Raw genomic sequence first — 20,590 nt, 5'->3', positions numbered from 1 at the left:
TATGGTTCTTCAGACACATTCCTTCTCAGGAAGGATCGGAGTAGAGGGTGAATAGAGCCAAAACAACCTGTTATGTGTTCATGACAGTTGAGAGATGGTGAGAGCCTGAATTAGTAGATGGCAAAATCCAAAAAAAAGACAGAAGTAAGATGCAATAACAAGGAAACTTGTCAGGGTTTGGGAAATGAATAGGTATACACAGTGAAAAAGGCAGAGGATACAGACGGCCCGGAGTTTTTCAGCCTGACCAGGAAGTCATAGAAAGAACTAGCTCTAAGATAATAAATCCCTTGCAAGGAAATGTTATATACAGAATGAAATGTATGGGCCAGATTTGCAAGGAGAAATCTGAATCTGTGGATGTGGGACAGGAACAGAAGTAACACATAGGTCTAGGTCCAGATGTTTAGACAATGTTAAACTCCACATAGCTCAAGTTGAACACAGCACCAAGTACAAGTCCCCCAATGTCACTGCTGAAATAATGCCTACATGTATTTTTGCATTGGTAGGAGGTCCTTGCCCAACCCTCCCTCACTACACAGACCTTCTCTGACCAAACACAGATCTGGCAACCAGGAAGGATGTCAGCATCTATTTATGGAGGACAAGAAGAGTCATATGTAGAGGGGATGAGTCCAGCAGACCACATGATGAGGCAGGGATGGGTTCAGGAGTCACTAGAATTGATTAGTGATCAAAGAAATGATGGAATTTGAGAGTCGGAAGACCCTTGGAGAGCACTCAGTAGGATGTATTTAAACATTTTTAGCCATGGAAATCTTTTTAAAAAATGAAATCTTACATGGAAATGTAAAAAGCTGAGGTGCTCCTGCTGAGAGTTAGAGGTATCTGCAGGAGCCCAGGAGACACCTTCAAGAAGCACTATTTGAAGTCCAGCTTCCTCATCCTGTAGATGGGGGTACTAAAGCCCAGAGATAAGAGCTAAGCTGGGACTGAGACACAGGGCTACAGGTGCCCAAGCCAGGACTATCACACTGCCCTTGGGAAGAAGGGAGCAGTTCATCCTCAGAAATGAGGCAGAGGAGTATAGAGAGAAGGGAAGGGGCTCTGGAGTTCAATGGGCCTCCAGTGCCAGACCAGAGGCTGAATCACAGAATCCTCAGGCTGTCGCAGGGCAGCACCATGCCAACTGTTGGTCCCCTAGCTTCCCCAGGTTGTTTTCCTCAACACTCGGCCCCCAGGTGGTCCTTGCCTATCTAGTAGCAGACCTCTTCCTGCAGAATCCCTGCTCCAGGTTCCATCCCCACAAAGAGGTCTGTGAAGCTTAGTGCTGCACAGCTCTGGATTCACAGAGAGGCTGCCCAGGGCCTTCTCTCCCTTTGAGAAGAAAGCAGCAAGAGTCTAATTTGCTGTGAACTGTCATGAGCAATAAAACGTTCATTAACTTTAATTGTAAACACTTTAACTCCCAATCAATTGTAACGTGTGGATAAATTGAAAAATCAAGAGTTAAGTACCCTTTTAAAATTTCGTATCTTCTGTCTTCGCCTGGCCTTTAAACCAAAGTCAGATTAAAAAAAAAGCACAAGGTGCCCACCCCAACTCCAGATGACCAACTCTTAACCACTTCCAAGGCCCAGCTCAGATGGCTTCTCTGATCCTCCTTCACCTGCAAGGAATCTACCCACTCATAGTACTCCAAAGCACTCCTCCAGTACCCCTGATACTGGCAGTTCTTTTGGCATGATAATATGCTTTATTCATCTTATCTCTCCATTACATTGACTTCTTTGCCAACAGATATTCCATCTTGAGTATCTCTATCATTTTGGCTCTTGCAGTAGTATCTCCTGCACGGCAATTGCTCCAAAATAATTGTAGATGGATTGAATGGATGTTTTAAATCTTTCTGAAAAGCCAGTGCAAATTCATTATGAGAGACTCAGAGATGCATTCATTTGTTCATCCTATATCTGAAACTGGACTGTATATCATACTGAAGAATTCTAGAGGCACATACATCATCTTGCTATGCAATCCCACATCTAACACTGTCCAATTACCTATATATTTTCTAGCTGTGATATGGACATACTGAAGTAGAGTAACTGAGTTAAGATATCCTATTTCACACTTTAAATTATTTTTGTCCATGCCTAGGATAATATTCTAGTGCTTTATAAACGAGGCTTTGGAAAGCCATGGCCTATGTCTTCTGAGAAAAGAGAAGATTTGAGAGAAATGTTGAAAACCTGTGTTTCTAACCCAAAAGAATGCACGCAAGCCATCAGAAAAGAAATTCATTTTAATCACTTTTTTCTACAGGCAAAGTTAAGTGAGAATGGGTCCAGTAGCTGGGGTCTTAGCCACTTAGCCAAATCAAATGGCACAAGTCATATAATTCCTACTTTATTCTTACTTCAGTTAAAATAATAATTTCAAGCCCTCTCTCCATAGGTTGTGATGCCTTCATTTATTTATGTAAATGTGACTCTGACTTTTTCTGCTCCCAAACTACTAAGGCTAATTATCTGTAATGTCTAGACTAAATGATCCTCAACAAACCAACATACTTGTGTGTTTTTGTATCTAGCCCTGTAATAGTAGAATTGTGGCATATGATCAGAATAAGAATTCTGAGGTGTGACAGTTTTGTAATGTGTCCACTTGGCTAGGCTGACCTACATTTCCCAGAATCCCCTTTTTTGTTAAGTTTCTCATTAAGGTGGGTGACAAAGTAGAGTCTAGAGATACTCTGAAGGGAGGGGAGAAGGGATGTAGCAGCCATTTTGTAGTGTACACAACTTGTTGCTGATCTGCCAACTCACCTCGGTGGTTTGAAGCAGCTGCTGGACCAGCTTATGTGTTTGGCTTCATGGTAAAGGGCCTCAGCTTCTGCAGGATACCCTTGTTACTAGGGTCAGAGGCAGTATCAAACATAGGTTTTAGTTCATCCTTTTGGGGTCCCAGATCAGGCTCATGGGGTTCCCAGTCATGCTCATGGGACTCGTGGTTATGCTCATGGGATTCCAGCCTGCTTATAAGCTTCCCTTCCTGACTGCCTGGCCTGTACAATAAGCTTCAGCATCAGATACAAAGACGACAGCCTTACAGGGACTGCTTAACCAGCCCCCACAATTGCATAAGCCAATTCCCCGTAATAAATCCATAGGTAGGTAAGTAGGTTGGTAAGTAGACAGATTAGATTAGATAGATAGATAGATAGACAGAGTAGACAGATAGATAGGTAGGTAGATTGATAGATAGACTGATAGATTGATTAGGTAGATAGGTAGGTAGGTTAGGTAGGTAGGTAGGCAGGTAGGTAGATAGATGACAGATCGATTGATCAATCTTTTACTGGTTCTACTTTGTTTGAATCTTGACTGATACAGAAGGTTTCTTCAGAATGCCACGCTCATGATGGCTGAATAGAACTATATTTGTTCATACACAGTGCTGAGGATTTTTTTATATAACTTACAAATCAGAGAGGAAAAACAAAACAACTATTTAAATTCTATCTTCCTAAAGAAGAAAACCCGCAATGAGATGGACTGACAGAATATCCGTAACAATGGACTCAAGCATATCAACAACCGTAAAGCTTTATATAAGGTCACCATAAGTCCGAGTGGAATCAAGGGCCTTATACAAGGACCTCAGTAAATGTTAGCCCCTTGACCTTCCGTTCCCATATTCCTGGCCCATCTATTGCTCCATTTCCTGCCTAGTGCAATCTCCAACAAACCCAGCCTGCAATGGCCCCCCTTCCCCTTTCCTTCTGCTCTACCATGCACCAATGTTAGCACCTTTGTGTTGAATGAGCTATGCACCTGTCACCTGGATTTTATGGCTTCAGATCAGGGAGCAAGCTCTGTAATTCCATATTAAAAACAACAACTAGCATTAGCCTAGAACTTAATGTTTTACCATGTCCTGGGACATACATCCTCTTACTGGATCACCACAGTGAGCAGAGTTAATAATTGTGGATAGAATAAAATGGCCAGAGTCTTTAATAAAACTATACTCTCAAAAGCATTGCTCTTATTGCATCACTTTTAGGACAGAGCAATTTGAATGACAATAAACAAGGTAATGTTACTAACAGATGGATCAGTTATTAAATAAGAAGTGCAGGTGGTTCGACCAGTACCTAACTTGGCCCACAGAAGCAAGCATCCATCCAGATTTTCAAAGGAAACAAAGAATAAAAGAGTGAGATAGAGAACATCTGGTGTAGGATGCTGCTGAATTACCATGTGACCTACACTTGTGATAGGAAAAATGCCCAGTGCACTCTGAAACACAGAGTGGAATGTATCATCAATATAGAGTCCCCCTGCTGGCCCAGGATCTGTCACCAATTACTGAAAACAGTATAGACTTTTAAAGAAAGGCAATAATATCCTTCCAAAGCAGAGATGCAAACTTTTTTCAGGAGTAGCCCAGCGCCACCAGGGTTTCCTTTCAGGAGTAGAGCCCCTTTAAAATGTCAAAAAAGGTAGAAATTTCCCCCGTGTTTCAATATTCATTGATTTTATACATCCTATTAAAAAGACCTTAAGGATTGCACAATTCTTTTAAAATGATTTGGATTTTACCAATCACAATTTTATCAACATGCAGGAGATACTAATTTTTTTTTTTCCATCTACAGAAAATGCCAGAGAGATATATGTGTTTGCAGATCCCTCACTAAAGTCTCCATGTCCCTTTGGGGTGCCCAGCACCCAGACTGTGAACAGATGCTCCAACACAAATTTCCCTGCTCTGAGGTGACTAAAAGGGAAAGAGTGGAAATATATTTTTTAGCCCACTTAGAAGTGTTCACATCAAAGGCCATTAAACATGGCTTAACCTCAGATTTGAAAGAATTGTTTATCAAGGATCAAGAACTGGTTTTAAGATCGAAACATGGAGTAGGGATAGATGGACAACTCTCTGTGTATGGAGGTATAAAGAATGACATAGCCAAGAGGTCAATTACCAAGTGCAAATCTTAAATAATTTAATATGCTATGAATAGTAATGAAAAAGGAAGTCACATTTTAAATAACTAAGTGTTCTTAAAGCCTCACATTTTAAGTGCCTCGAAGTCTTCTGGTGCTAAAAATCAAATTGATGCAGAATAGAAAATATTTGGAGGTTTCAGGAATGAACAGAGTATGAACAGATAAATCTACTTTGAAAAACATTATTTAATAAAATTGGGGAAATTATCCAAATTTGTCTTAAAGACTAATGGACTATGAAATACCAGCTACATCTCAGTACAACAACCTGGGAGTTTCCATAGGCCATTTCCTAAAATCAATTAGCCTTTCAGGCAGCTCTAGGGAAAACAGTTGTTAAAATATTCAGCATAGTCATTAATGAGCCTGGGACCAAAACAGAAAATAGGCTCCCACCTAACCTGAAATATCTGAGGCATTCACACCTAGATACATGCTGTCACCATTTTCAAACATTAAAAATTCTAGAACTAGATCAGGTCAAAGAAAGAACCTTACTGTTTCTGTTAGCCAGAAAAAGTCATACATGAGCCCTGCTAGCCCCTCCCCACACTGCCATAACGCATTACCCTGGCTTTACTATTATATCAGTCATAATACATGTGAAATACAGATCCAACCAAGTAGCATTTATCAAATAGCTACTAAAGCCTTTGAAGAAATCATTTGCATTTGGGTATTCCTACTTAACATCCAGGATTGGTTTTTATTCCCTTGAGAAGACTAAGCCTCTCACCAAACCTCAAATAAGGAAGACAGGTCTCAATTCTCTCCCAGAGAAAGATCTGCATTGGAAAGATTATTTTTAATTCTTTTGAGTCTTAACTTTTTCTTTGACAATCACCCTTCATCACAGGCCATTGTTTACATAGGAAGTACATTGTCTCTCATGAAGATAGGGAATAAGGCCTATTCAGATATGGAAAACAACGTGCATTCAAATTCCCATTGAATATAATCAAGAGGGCTTGTTTCACCCTATAGAGAAATAATTCTGAACAACTCTAAGATTTCTAGAGCATCTTCTTTGGCCTACTCAGACAGATGTGGGTCCTGGGTGAGCTCAACAGATTACCCAATTTGACCTCTCAACTTTCTCAGTGAGTACTTTGTTGTTTAAGTTTGTTTGTTTGTGCTTTTAATTTCAAATGTAACTCAGCACTAGATCTTTTTCATGACTACTGGTCTCTAACTGGCTCAAGATACTCGTTGGGACTGTAACACTGTATGTTAGTGATAAATTTGGCAAAAAAAAACCTCACACTAGGGCAAAAATACAAAAAAAATACAATGATACATCATCCTGAGACCAGAAGAACTAGATGGTGCCTGGCCACAACCGACGACTGCCCTGACAGGGAGCACAACAGAGAATCCCTGAGGGAGCAGGAGAACAGTGGGATGCAGACCCCAAATTCTCATAAAAAGACCAGACTTAATGGTCTGACTGAGACTAGAAGAATCCCGGCAGTCATGGTCCCCAAACCTTCTGTTGGCCCAGGACAGGAACCATTCCCGAAGACAACTCATCAGACATGGAAGGGACTGGACAATGGGTTGGAGAGAGATGCTGATGAAGAGTGACTACTTGTATCAGGTGGACACTTGAGACTGTGTTGGCATCTCCTGTCTGGAGGGGAGATGGGAGGGTAGAGAGGGTTAGAAACTGGCAAAATGGTCACGAAAGGAGAGACTGGAAGGAGGGAGCGGGCTGACTCATTAGGGGGAGAGTAAATGGGAGTATGTAGTAAGGTGTATATAAGCTTATATGTGACAGACTGACTTGATTTGTAAACTTTCACTTAAAGCACAATAAAAATTATTTTAAAAAAATACAATGACTGACAAAGAAGTTGAGAGCTTATATAATTCTACCTATGCATGTAAGAGTCTGTGTATATAGAATTGTGCCAGAGGTTAGAAAAGTTTTAGAAGAAGTGGGGTGAAGGAAGGTAAACACAAGAAAATTACACATAAACTTCAGGTCTCTATGCATGCCCCTACAAAGAAAAATCCTCTACCTGTAAAGTCCTCTTCCCAGGGTTTTAGAGGTCACCAAGTGTTTCTAGGTACAGGTCTTCGAATCTAGTTCTCTAAGCATTTTCACCAGCATCAACTATTAGTCACTTGAACACCAAGTTCAGGATCAAGGCCATTAGTGGAGGGCCTTGTTCTCCAAGAACCATGCTCAGAGAAGGAAGCAGAGCTCACAGAGGACAGGTGGTAGAAAGTAAACAGCATGACCATGGTTTGTTGGATCTTACTGAGACATATCTTATGATTTGAACATAGCTTCCAGGAGAAAATAAAAGGGTGGATAACAAATTCAAACAGGGACAAGCACATTACTTGACTCATCCAGGGAATTCAGGTTACAATGTAGCCTTGAAGGGAAACTGTGATCAAGTAAAGATGGTCAAAAATAGCAGAAGAGGGGGGAGGCAGAAATAACATGGCACTACCACACTGTCCCTCCACAGCAAAGACCCAGAAAACTAAGTAAAACAAGGACAAACATCTATCCTGGAACCTGAAGTATAAAATGAAGAGATAAAGAATTCAACCAAGCACCGAATGGAATAAGAAACTGACAGAGAACAGAGAAGAAGGAGAGATACGGAGTGGAGGTCCCTTATCAGCTAACAAGGCATGGATTCACCATCTTGGACTCTTCAGCCACTAAGATTGGCAGACAGGGAGTACAGGAAGACAGCCTCAAGGAGCTCCCAGTAGAAGACAGAGCACCCAGTAACCAGCAATACATGCTTTTCCACCACCCAGACTTCTTGTCCCTGCTCCTCCTGTGCCACTTCCCAGCAGGCCATGGTCACTCGGCCAGAAAGGCACTGGCTCTGTGCTGCTTGGATTCACCCCACCCACACCAGCCAGCTCCTTCAGTGCCATTTTTGTTGCTGTTGTTGCTTTTTCCAGCTTCTTTTGGTTTCTTCTCTCAGCTCTTCTCCTTCCTTTCTCTCAAACACCTGGCTCCATGTGCCATCTCTGCTTCTTCTTGACAGACTGTGAAGTGCCACTTGGCTGGGGAACTGCTTCCCTGGTCCATGCCACCATGCCAATGGGATCCCTGGTGGCATTTTTTTCTTTTTCTTTTTTCCTTTTCTTCATTTCCCAGTTTCATGTCTACTTTCCTTCTTTTCCTGTCTCCTGAATACCTGGTACTGTGTGCCATCTCCACCCCTTCTAGACAGGCTGTGTAGCACCTAGCAGCTTGGGAGCCACTTCCCCAGTCTGTGCTGCCAACCCAGTGCACTCCATTGGGGGTTTTCTTTTTTTTTTTTCCTTGATTTCTTGTCTCTCTCTACCATCCTTCTCTTCTTTTCTGACACCGTGTGCCATCTCTGCTCCTTCTAGACTGGCTGTGCATTCCCTCACCACTGGGGAGCCACTTCCCTGGTCTACACCACCACACCAGTGGGCTCGCTAGGGGCATCTTTATTTATTTATTTATTTTCTTTCTCTCTTCTTTTCTTTTCTTGATTCCTTTTCACCCTCTACTGTCTTTTCCTTACCCTTCTCCTGAACACCTGGCATCATGTGCCATTTCTGCCCCTTCTCAATGGGCTATACAGTGCCACTCGGCTGGGGATCAACTTCCAGTGGGTTCCCTTGGGACATTTTTTTTCCTTTACTTTCTTCTTTTTTTTCTTGGTTTCTTCTCTCTACCTTCCTTCCTTACACCCTTCTCCTGAATACCTGGTGCCATGTGCCATCTCTGCTCCTTCTGGAATGGCTGTGCAGCACCACTTGTCTGGGGACCTGCTTCCAGTGGGCTTCCTTGGGGCATTTTTTTTTTCTTCCTTCTTTCTACTTTTTTCCCCTAGGTTTCTTGTTTCTCTCTGTCTCCCTTTCTTTCCTTCCTCCCAACCACCTGGCACCTTCCCGCCTCCCCCCCTCCACACACACAGTTTCTTATCTTTCTCTACGTTTCTTCCATTACTTTATCCTGATCACCTAGCCATGTGTCCCTTTCTCTTTTGTTTTTTATATCTTTCTTATATGTCTCTCCCTTCCTTTTCTTTCTCCTGCCCATCTATCTGCGTGTGCCATATCTGTTCCTTTTTGATGGGCTGTGCCTCACTTCCAATTCTTCTTAAGGAGAATTAACACTTTTAATTGTGGTGTTGGCTAAAAATATTAAATATACCATTAACTGCCAAAAGAACGAACAAATCTGTCTTGGAAGACAACCAGAATACTCCTTGGGAGCAAGGATGGCAAGATTACATCTCACATACTTTCGACATGTTATCAGGAGGTATCATTCCCTGAAGAAAGACAACATGCTTGGTAAAGTAGAGGGCCAGCAAAAAAGAGGAAGACCCATGATGAGATGGATCAACACAGTGGCTGTAACAATGGTCTCAAACATAGCAACGACTGTGACAATGGTGCAGGACGAGGCAGTGTTTTGTTCTGTGTACACAGGGTCACGATAAGTTGGAACCGACTTAATGGCACCTAACAACAACAGAGCCTCACCATCTGGCTAGAAAGCCACTGGCACACAGCTTCCCTGTGTCTACACCACTCCCACAGTGGGCTCCGTCAGCACTTTTTTTTGGGGGGGCTCCTGTTTTTCTGTCCTGTTTCTCTTCTTTCCCACACCCACATAGCTATACACATCACAGCCTCCTCCCTCCTTCCTGCCTACCTGCACTGTGCACTGAACATTGCATCCCTGAACAGCACAGGCAAGGCCTACCAGAACCTGCCCTGTTCTGACCCCTGACCCCACCCTGTGGGCTCCAATATGTGCCACAAATGACCCATCCCAGCCCCTCCCCTTCCACTGGACCTGACCTGCTACACCATAGCTGAGTGCCTGGTCCTGCCCATTAGACAAGGTGGTGAGAAGTATCATGCCCGCAGACAAGCAAACAACAAAGAACACCCAGCCCACCTGCTCAGACATAACTAAGTAAAACAAAAAAGCAGAATGAAACAAACAAATCTACAATTGATAAATGAAGAAAATAACTATGGAACATCTCAAAGACAGCAGACAATATCAAAACATGTTTAAAAAAAAAAGGATGGTTCCAGTAGGCATTCAAATAAAACACCAGACAGCCTTCCAGTAGAAGAAAAGACAGAGGAACTACCTGATAGGGAATTAAAATCTCTAATATTCAGAGCTATCCAAGAGTTGAAGGAAAAAGCAGACAAAAATGAGGAAAAAAAAAACAGGCAAAATCATGGAAAAGACAGACAAAACAAATGTAAGAATTCATGAAAATAATTCAGGAACAAAATGTCAAAATAAATAAACAACTAGAAACAATACAAAAACAGCAATTAGAAATCCAAAAGATAAATGAGATTTCAGAAATGGACAGAGTACAGAAGGTGTGAGGCGCAGGTATGAAACAATGGAAGACAGGCTCAACAAAATTGAAGACAATTACTCGGATACCATTTTATTTAAGGAAAAATCAGAGTAAAGATCAAAGAAAAAAGAAGAAACTCTGAGAATGATATGAAAAAAAAGATACAATCAAAAGCAAAAAACTGTGAGGGACTGCAGTTCCAGAACAGTGGGAGAAAATGGAAAACACAGAGAGGATCATTGAAGAACTGCTGACAGAAAACTTCCCTAATATCATGAAAGACGAAAAGCTGACAATTCAAGAAGCTGAACAAATGCCATATAGGATACACCCCAAAAGAAAATTACCAAGGCACATAATCATACTTGCTAAAACCAAAGACAAAGAAATAATCATGAGAGCAATTTGAGAAAAATGAAAAGTCACATAAAGAGGGGAAACAATAAGACTAAGCTTTGATTACGCAACAGAAACCATGCAGGCAAGAAGGCAGTGGGATGACATATATAAAACCTTGAAAGAAAAAAATTACCAACAATAATATATGCTACAAAACTCTTGTTCAAATATGATGGTGAAATTAGGATATTCCCAGATAAATAGAAATTAAGGTACTATATAGAAACTAAGTTAAACTTACAAGAATTATGAAAACGAGTCATTTGGTTTGAGAACAAGCAACATCAGACAACAGCCTGAATCTAGGACACAAGACTGCATTAGCTAGATACCAATCTAGGTAATGAACTCACAAGGATTAATCAAAACTAAAAGATTTACAACAGGGAAACAGAAAGGCTAATCTGTAACGATGAAAAGGTCAGAACAATAAAAGAGAGAATAAATGGTGTGCGTATAGAATTTTCAAACAAAGAGGAAGGCAAGGTGATACCAAGTAACAAAAGACTGGTCCCAACTTAGGAAGAAAAGGGTAAATTTCAAGGTACCTACAAAGAAAGTTAACAAGCCTATTTATCAAAATAAAGAAGAAAAACACGAAGTCTCAGTAAAAACAAAAGAAATGAAAAAAAAAAATCCACAAACAAAAGGAATTCAGCACAGGAAAGTAAGATGAATAAAAAAAACAGCAGCACTACAAAATGACAGCAATAAACTCACACCTATCAATAATTAGACTGAATGTAAATGGCTTAGATGCACCCATAAAAACAGAGTGACAAAATGGAGAAAAAAAAAAAAAAACTGACCCATCAATATTCTGCTTACAAGAGACACACCTTAGAAACAAAGACGGAAATTTATTAAAAATCAAAAGGTGGAAAAAAATATATCAAGCAAACAGCTACCCGAAAAGAGCAGGAATGGCAATACTAATCTCTGATAAAATAAGTTTTAAAACAAAACCCACCATAAAAGACAAAGAAAAAAAAAAAACCCATTGCTGTCAAGTGAGTTCTGACTCATAGTGACCCTACAGGACACAGCGGAAAGCAGAACTGCCCCATACAGTTTCCGAGAAGTGCCTGGTGGATTAGAACTGCCGACCTTTTTGGTTAGAAGCGGTAGCACTTAACCACTATGACACCAGAGTTTCCAAGAGACAGAGAAGGGCAATATATAACCATTAAAGGTGTGATCCATCATGAAGACATAACCATAATAAATATCTACACACCCAATGACAGGGTTCCAAAATACATAAAACAAACTCTAACAGCACTGACAAGAGAAACTGGCAGCTCCACAATAATAGTCGGAGACTTCAAGACACCACTCTTAGTAAAGGACAGAACATCTAGAAAGAAACTCAACAAAGATACAGAAGATCTAAAAGCCACAATTGGCCAACTTGATCTCACGGACATATACAGAACATGCCCCCCAACAGCTGCAAAGTATGCATTCTTTTCCAACGCACATGGAACATTCTCCAGAATAGACCAAATCTTAGGCCACAAAGCAACCCTCAATAAAATCCAAGACATCAAGAGAGTACAAAGTAGCTTTTCTGATCACAACTCCATAAAAGGAGAAATTAACAATAGGAAGACCAAGTAAGAAAAATCAATTACATGGAAACTGAATACACCCTGCTTCAAAAACACTGGGTAATAGAAGAAATCAAAGATGAAATAAAAAAAAAAAATTCCTAGAATCAAATGAGAATGAAAACACATCATACCAAAACCTTTAGGACACAGAAAAGGCAGTACCCAGGTGTCAATTTACAGCAGTAGATCCATACATCAAAAAAGAAGAAAGGGACAAAATCAAAATATTAGCTATACAACTGAAATAAATAGAAAGAGAACAGCAAAAGAAGCCCACACCCACCAGAAGAAAGGAAATAATAAAGATCAGAAGAGAAATAAATGAAATAGAGAATAGAAAAGCAATAGAAAGATCAACAAAACCAAAAGTTGGTTCTTTGAAAGGATCAAGAAAACTGACAAATCACTGGGCAAATTGACAAAAGAAAAATAGGAGAGGACACATATAACTCAAATAAGAAATGAAATGGGGGACATTACAACAGACCCAACTGAAATAAAAAGGATGATAACAGAGTACTTTGAAAAAATATACTCCAACAAATTTGAAAACCTAAAGGAAACTGACAAATTTCTAGAAACATGCTATTTACCCAAACTAACACAAAATGATGCTGAAAATCTGATCAGACCCATAACAAGAGAAGAGATTTGAAGGTAATTAAAAAAAAAGAAAAAAACTCCCAACAAAAATAGAGTCCCAGCCCATATGGCTTCACTGGAGAATTCTACCAAACATTCAGAGAAGAGTTTACACCAGTACTACTCTAACTCTCTCAGAACATAGAAAAGGAATGGATACTTCCGAATTCATTCTATGAAGCCAGCATAACCCTGACACCAAAACCACAAAAAAAGAAAATTACAGACCAATATCTCTCATAAATATAGACACACAAATTCTCAACAAAATTCTAGCCAATCGAATTCAGCATCGTATCAAAAAAATAATACACCACGACCAAGTGAAATTCATACCAAGTATCCAAGGATGGTTAAACTTTTGAAAATCAATCAATGTAATCCACCACATAAATAAAAGAGAACAAAAGAATCACATGATCATCTCAATCAACACAGAAAAGGCATTTGACAAAGTCCAACACCCATTCTTATAAAAGCTTTTAGTAAAATACGTATAGAAAGGAAATTCCTCAATATAATAAAGGGCATCTATATAAAACCAACAGCCAACATCATTCTTAATGTAGAGAGAGTGAAAATATTCCCCTTGAGAATAGGAACAAGGCAAGGATGCCCTTTATCACCACTCCTATTTAATGCTGTGCTGGAAAGTCCTAGCTAGAGCAATGAGGCGAGAAAAAGAAATAAAGTGCACCCAAATTGGTAATGAAGAAGTAAAACTGTCCCTATTTGAGGATGATATATGATACTATACATAGAAAATGCAAAAGGCTCCACGAGAAGACTACTAAACTAATAGATTAAGCAGCATAGCAGGACACGAGATAAACATACAAGTATCAGTTGGATTCCTATATACCAATAAAGACAACGATGAAAAGTAAATCAGGAAAATAACCCATTTATAATACCCCAAAACCCAGTGCCATCGAGTCGAGAGCCCCTAAAAAAATAAAATACTTAGGAAGAAATCTAACGAGGGATGTTAAAGGCTCTACAAAGAAAACTACAAAACACTACTGCAAGAAACGAAAAGAAATCTACATAAATGGAAAAACATACCATACTCATGAATAGGTAGAAACAACATTTTGAAAATGTCAATTCTACCCAAAGCGATCTACAAATACAATGCAACCCCGATCCAAATACCAACAGCATTCTTTAAAGAGATGGAAAACTGGTACAACGATGGATACATTGACCAATGGAACAGAATTGAGAGCCCAGATGTAAATCCATTCACCTATGGGCACCTGACCTTTGACAAGGGCCCAAAGTTCATCAAATTGAGAAAAGGCAGTCTTTTTAACAACTGTGCTGACAAAACTGGATGTCCACCTGCAAAAAAAATGAAATAGGAACCATACCTCATACCATACACAAAAAAAAAAAGAAAAAGAAAAAGCTAACTCAAAATGGATCAAAGGCCTAGATATAAAACCAAAAACTATAAAGATCATAGAAGAAAAAATAGGATCAACACTATAGGCCCTAATGCACGGCATTAACAAGATACAAACCATAACTAACAGCACAGAAACTCCAGAAGATAAACTAGATCGCTGGGATCTTCAAAAAATTAAATATTTACGCTCATCAAAAGAATTCACCACAAGAGTAAAAAGAGAAACTACAGATCAGGAAAAAATTGGGGCTATGACAAATGCAACAAAGGTCTAATCTCTAAAATATAAGATACTCTACTGGTCTCACCTGATGGGAGCAAGGGAGAATGAAGAAAACCAAAGACACAAGGGAAAGATTAATCCAAGGGACTAATGGACCACAACTACCACAACCGCCACCAGACTGGGTCCAGCACAACTAGATGGTGCCTGACTACCACCACTGACTGCTCTGACAGGGATCACAACAGAGGGTCCCAGGCAGAGCTGGAGAAAAATGTAGAACAAAACTCAAACTCGCAAAAAAGATCAGACTTATTGGCCTGACAGAGACTGGAGAAACATTGAAAGTATGGCTCCAGATACCCTTTTAGTTCAGTAATGAAGTCACTCCTGAGGTTCACCCTTCAGCCAAAAATTAGACGGGCTCATAGAACAAAACAAACAAAACGGGCACACCAGCCCAGGAGCAAGGACTGGAAGCCAGCAGGGGACAAGAAAGCTGGTAATAGGGAACCCAAGGTCAAGAAGAGAGTGTTGGCATGTTGTGGGGTTGGTAACCAACATCACAAAACAATATGTATACTAATTGTTTAATGAGAAGCTAGTTTGTTGTATAAACCATCATCTGAAGTACAAAAATAATAAAAAAAAAATTAGAAGAGGGGCAAGGGGTACAAGCTTCCCTGTTTTGTCTCAGTAGTGGTGAAAGGATATTAGAATGTGTGTTATCTAGGATCTTACCTGGCAACAGATGGCACACTCGAGTAATTTAAAAAAAAAAAAAGGTTGTTGTTGAGTCAATTTCAACTCATGGCAAGCACATGTGTCAGAGTAGAAGTGTTTTCGTAGACTTTTCAATGGCTGATTTCAAGGTCCCTCCTGGCTGACTCAAACGTCCAACCTTTTGGTTAGCAGTGAAGCATTTAATCATTTGGGCCACCTAGGGACTCCTAATCGAGCAACTACAGGAGTGATTAATAAAGGAACTATTTGCCAGAGTGCAAGAAGTATATAGGAAAACCCCTTAAGATAGTGCAGTACACTGGGGCTAGTGAGAGCTGAATCTTCCCAACCCTAGGCTTGAAGCAACAAGGGAGGGAATGGGTTCTCAAATCTGGCAAAAGAAAGTCTGTGTGGAGAAAACTGTGTGACAGGAACTCCTTCCAGGGCTCCCCACTAGCTGAGACCAACCCAATGCCAGAGGGCTAGGGAGACAGAGACAAAAGTCCATACAAGTCAGCCTCCCAGGAGCACAGAGCTGGGTGGAGAATGCATCTAGGGAGTCAAATGGAAGATACTCAGCCTGGGAGATTTGAGAAGGATCATTTATTTTTAAAAAAATCCTCAATAGTGATCATCATCATGATAGTGATGATAATAACTTAAGACTTATTATGTTAAACCATTTAATCAAATCTATTTTGGGTGGTGCAAATGATTAATGCGCTCAGCTACTAGGCAAAAGATTGGAGGTTTGAGTCCACTCAGAGGCACCTCGTAAGAAAAGCCTGGTGATCTACTTCTGAAGACTTTAACCATTGAAAACCCTTTGGAGCACAGTTATACTGTGACACATATGAGGTTGTCACGAGTCACTGTTGACCGATGGCAGCAGGTACTTTAAACAGTATGTTCTGAGCCACCAAGCCTGAGAGAGTCGTGATAGATAGGTTGGCCATGCTGTGTGAGCTTGGCTCTCATGTAGGACACCCAAGTAGAGTAGGCACCAAGTGTACTGCACTGTTGGTCCAAGAACTCTGATTGCAGGTCTCCAGAAAGAGAAACCTGATACTTTACTGCAAAGGCGGCAAATAAGTCCCAGCCCCTTTCAGATCCATGCATAGTACCTAAGAGACCTCTGAATGTGGAAGTAACAGCAACACTAGTCAGCCTTACCTACCACTTCCTGAGCACCCACTGTGTGTTAGGAAAGATTCTAGGCCTTTTCCACACATTATCTTACTTAGCCTCCACAATAGCTTTTCGAAAATTTAGGTACTCACATTATTTCTTTACAGATGAGGCTAAGTAGCTTGCCTGAGTTCAAACCCTTAGAAAATGGAAAACACCAAAAACGAATCCAATGCGGTCGAGTCGATTGCGACTCATAGCAACCCTATAGGATGGAGTAGAACTGCCCCTGCAGAGCTTCCAAGGAGCGCCTGGCGGATTCGAACTGCCAACCCTTTGGTTAGCAGCCATGGCACTTAACCACTATGCCACTAGGAAGGGCTAGAATTTCGGCCCAGGCAATTCTACTCCAAAGCCCTTGTACTTAAAAGCTACCCCACTCTGTCCATCTCAGGTAACAATGGACAGTAGAACACATCTCCCAGACTCACTAGAGGCTTCACTGCCTTTTGTCAGCACCATCCCTGATTTGTCCTGGAGGTAGAGAGTGAGACAACAGTGAGATCACCGTTCCTATACCTCCCTGCCTAGAAGAACTGGGGACACTGAGGGGGCCCGTTGTATGTTGGGGTGGGCTATGGGGCCCTCTCTTAAGCCCCATTAGATTTTTTTTTTTTTGTCATGATTTAGGTGAAAGTTTACAGAGCAAATTAACTTCTCATTAAACAGTTAATACACAAATTGTTTTGTAACATTGGCTGCCAACATTACAATGTGTCAACGCTCTCCCCTTCTCCACCCCAGGTTCCCTGTTTCCATGCATCCAGTATTCCTGTCCCTTCCTGCCTTCTCATCTTTGCTTTGGGGCTGTTGTGCCCATTAGTCTTGTATTCATGGTTGAAGTATGAAACACGACCCTCACAGATGTTATCGTTGACCCTACAGACCTGTCTAATCTTTGGCTGAAGGGTGAAACTCAGAAGTGGCTTCAGTATTGAGTTAAAAGGGTGTCCGAGGGCTTACTCTCGGGGCTTCTCCAGTGTCTGTCAGACCAGCAAACCTGGTCTTTTTTTTTTTTTTTTTTTAGATTCCTTGCATCCTTTTCTTCTTTCCCTTAAACAAAAAAGTTATCATCATCTACCACATTACTCGGGCTTCCCACTTTAATGAATGTCTTCAGAGGGAACACACATGTTCAGCTCCCCACTTTGTTGCTTTCTCAAAGAAAAGCACCGATCTTTTTTAGTTCTCCAAAGTTTCAAGGTATTTCTGCTGATGCCTGTAAGAAGAGATAAAGAAGTGGAAAGGTGGACTGAAGAGAAGCTGGAAGGATACCAAAACAGTAAACAGAGGTAATGATAAAGATTCTGATGCCCACAAAGATCTCATGGTGTTATCACTGCATATTACCTTATTAACATCCAGTTCCCTGTGAGGCCCTAAAGGACCTGGCCTCTGTCGATCTCACCTCATATGATGCCATACTGGTCTTTCTGAGGTACCTGAACACGCCAAGATTGTTTCTGTCAATGGGACTTTATACTTGCTGGTCCTTCTGCCTGGAACCTTCTCCCAGCTCTCTGCACAGCTGGCACCTTCTCATTATTCAAGTTTCAGCTCTAAAATCCTCTCTTCAGAGAGGCCTTCCTTGATCACCCTATCTAACTCCCTCCGGTGACTATCAGGTCACACCCTTTTAATCTGTAGCACTTATGAACACCTGAAATTATTTCATATTTTTTTTATTTAAGAAATAACTCAGATAACAATGTACAGTAGAATGCACTTCCCAGACTTCATCTGCACAAGAGGCTGTGCTGCCTCTTTTCTCTGACAAAAACAGAAACTCCACAGGGGCAAAGATCATGCCTCTTGTGTTGACTTGCTGTATCCTCATGCTGAGAAGGGCTTGGCACATAATAAGCAAGCAATAAATACTTGTTGAATTAATGCATGCATGAGTGATGCCTCCCTACTTATCTCCTTGTGGATATAGAACCTCTCTCCTGTGGACGCAGGTCAGCAGGCTTAGGCTCTTCTGAGTAACCACACTTCCTGCATCTTCTCTCCTGCTCTGGTATTTGCTTTCTCTGCCAGGCACTGAGGTTCTTTTCTGATAAAAAGTTCCATTCCTGCTTTTCTCACTGTCTTTGGGCCCAAGGATGCTTTGCAATTGTTCAAAGGGCATTGAAGGGATGCTAGGAGGGAAGGTGGTCAAGAATGACTGCTGAGGTTGACCCCCGGAACAGGATTAGAGGCCCTTCCAGGTAAAGCAGTACATTCTATTTCTTACATAATCTTAAAAGGAAGATCTTGGAATGATATAAGTGAAGTTGTATAGGAAGTCAAAGAAATCAGCAACATGAACTCAGGATACATATACATACATATATATTTGTTTTATTCCTTTATTTCATAAATGCTTTTTGAACCCTGCAACGGGTCAGGAATAACACTTATTGTCATGAATAGAAATATGGACAATATATACTATCCACAGTTGAACCTATGAAAACAGTTCTGAGAGATGTGATTTACATTCTCCCCAGAATCCCTGGGCCATATTTGGTCCTGTGTTCACAGTGTTAATGGCCTGCACATTCACCGAGCTACAGACTATCATAAACTACTTTCCAAGCGAGAAAGTTCATAATTGTTCTCAAAAGCTAATAAGCAATTCTGAAATTAGACTCATTGACAATTTAGATGGATTTTTTCATTGCTTTATGCTTTCAGTTTCCATGAAAAACTTCCTTACTCAATCTCCAGAGATTCCAAGCTTTCCCAAATTATTAACATTTTAATCTTGCTTTAATTAACTCTTGCTCCAGTGGGATAAAACTGACAGGATCTAAGTTTGCAAACCAGAAGCTGAAAATCTGGCACACTTCATTAGCTGCTCAAAACAACTGTGGAGACCAGCACGAACCTCCAAGCAAATACAGCCACAGTGGGAGAAGATACAGGAACAATTATCAGTTCTTCCCTACCTCCTAAACCTTGTCCTTCATCATTACATTTTTTTTTAATAATTTTTATTGTGCTTTAAGTGAAAGTTTACAAATCAAGTCAGTCTGTCACATATAAGCTTATATACACCTTACTACATACTCCCATTACTCTCCCCCTAATGAGTCAGCCCGCTCCCTCCTTCCAGTCTCTCCTTTCGTGACCATTTTGCCAGTTTCTAACCCTCTCTACCCTCCCATCTCCCCTCCAGACAGGAGATGCCAACACAGTCTCAAGTGTCCACCTGATACAAGTAGTCACTCTTCATCAGCATCTCTCTCCAACCCATTGTCCAGTCCCTTCCATGTCTGATGAGTTGTCTTCGGGAATGGTTCCTGTCCTGGGCCAACAGAAGGTTTGGGGACCATGACTGCCGGGATTCTTCTAGTCTCAGTCAGACCATTAAGTCTGGTCTTTTCACATCATTACATATTTGAGGGAAGCCAGGTCCCCAGAACCTTGTATCAGGAGACCTGCATCTAACAGGAAAGGGCAGCAAGATGTCCTCTATCTTTCAGAAGCTGAAAAGGCTAACACACGTTCTTCAAAAGATGGCAAGTTCCAGAAGAACTGACACTCCCCATTCCACGTACTTCCAGGAGTCCACACATTCTTGTCTGGTTTCCTACTTCACTGATTGTTCCTTTTTAGTTCCCTTGGTGATTCCTCCAATTCTCCCTGACCTTTTAATGCTTATTTGCCAGAGCTCATTCCTTGGTTTTTTCCTCTTCTTTCTCTATACTCACTCCCTTGGTGATCTAAGTAGTATCCTGACTCTAAATAGCATTTTTTTTTTTTTTTAATCAATGACTTCCAAATTTATATCCTCATCCCAGGCTTTTCTCCTCAAGTCCAGACTCAGATATCAAACTGTCCCCTCAATAACTGTTTTCTCAGGTTTAAATGTCCACTCCACATCCTCTCCTCCTATATCATCCGTCCTTCCATGCCCAGGCCCATTATCACTTTCTCCAAGAAGTCTTCTTTGTAGCTACTCAAGTCCACATTGATCTCACCCTTATCTGGAGACAGGCAGTGCGGATGTGACTTAGAGCACCTGCCATCATGCACTGACCTACAGCACCAGGGCGTATGTATACGTGTATCTGTGTCCA

This window comes from Elephas maximus, chromosome 12, assembly GCF_024166365.1.
Source record: "Elephas maximus indicus isolate mEleMax1 chromosome 12, mEleMax1 primary haplotype, whole genome shotgun sequence".
NCBI lineage: Eukaryota > Metazoa > Chordata > Mammalia > Proboscidea > Elephantidae > Elephas > Elephas maximus.
The sequence above is the reverse complement of the archived record's forward strand: the minus strand, read 5'-3'. Positions refer to the sequence as shown.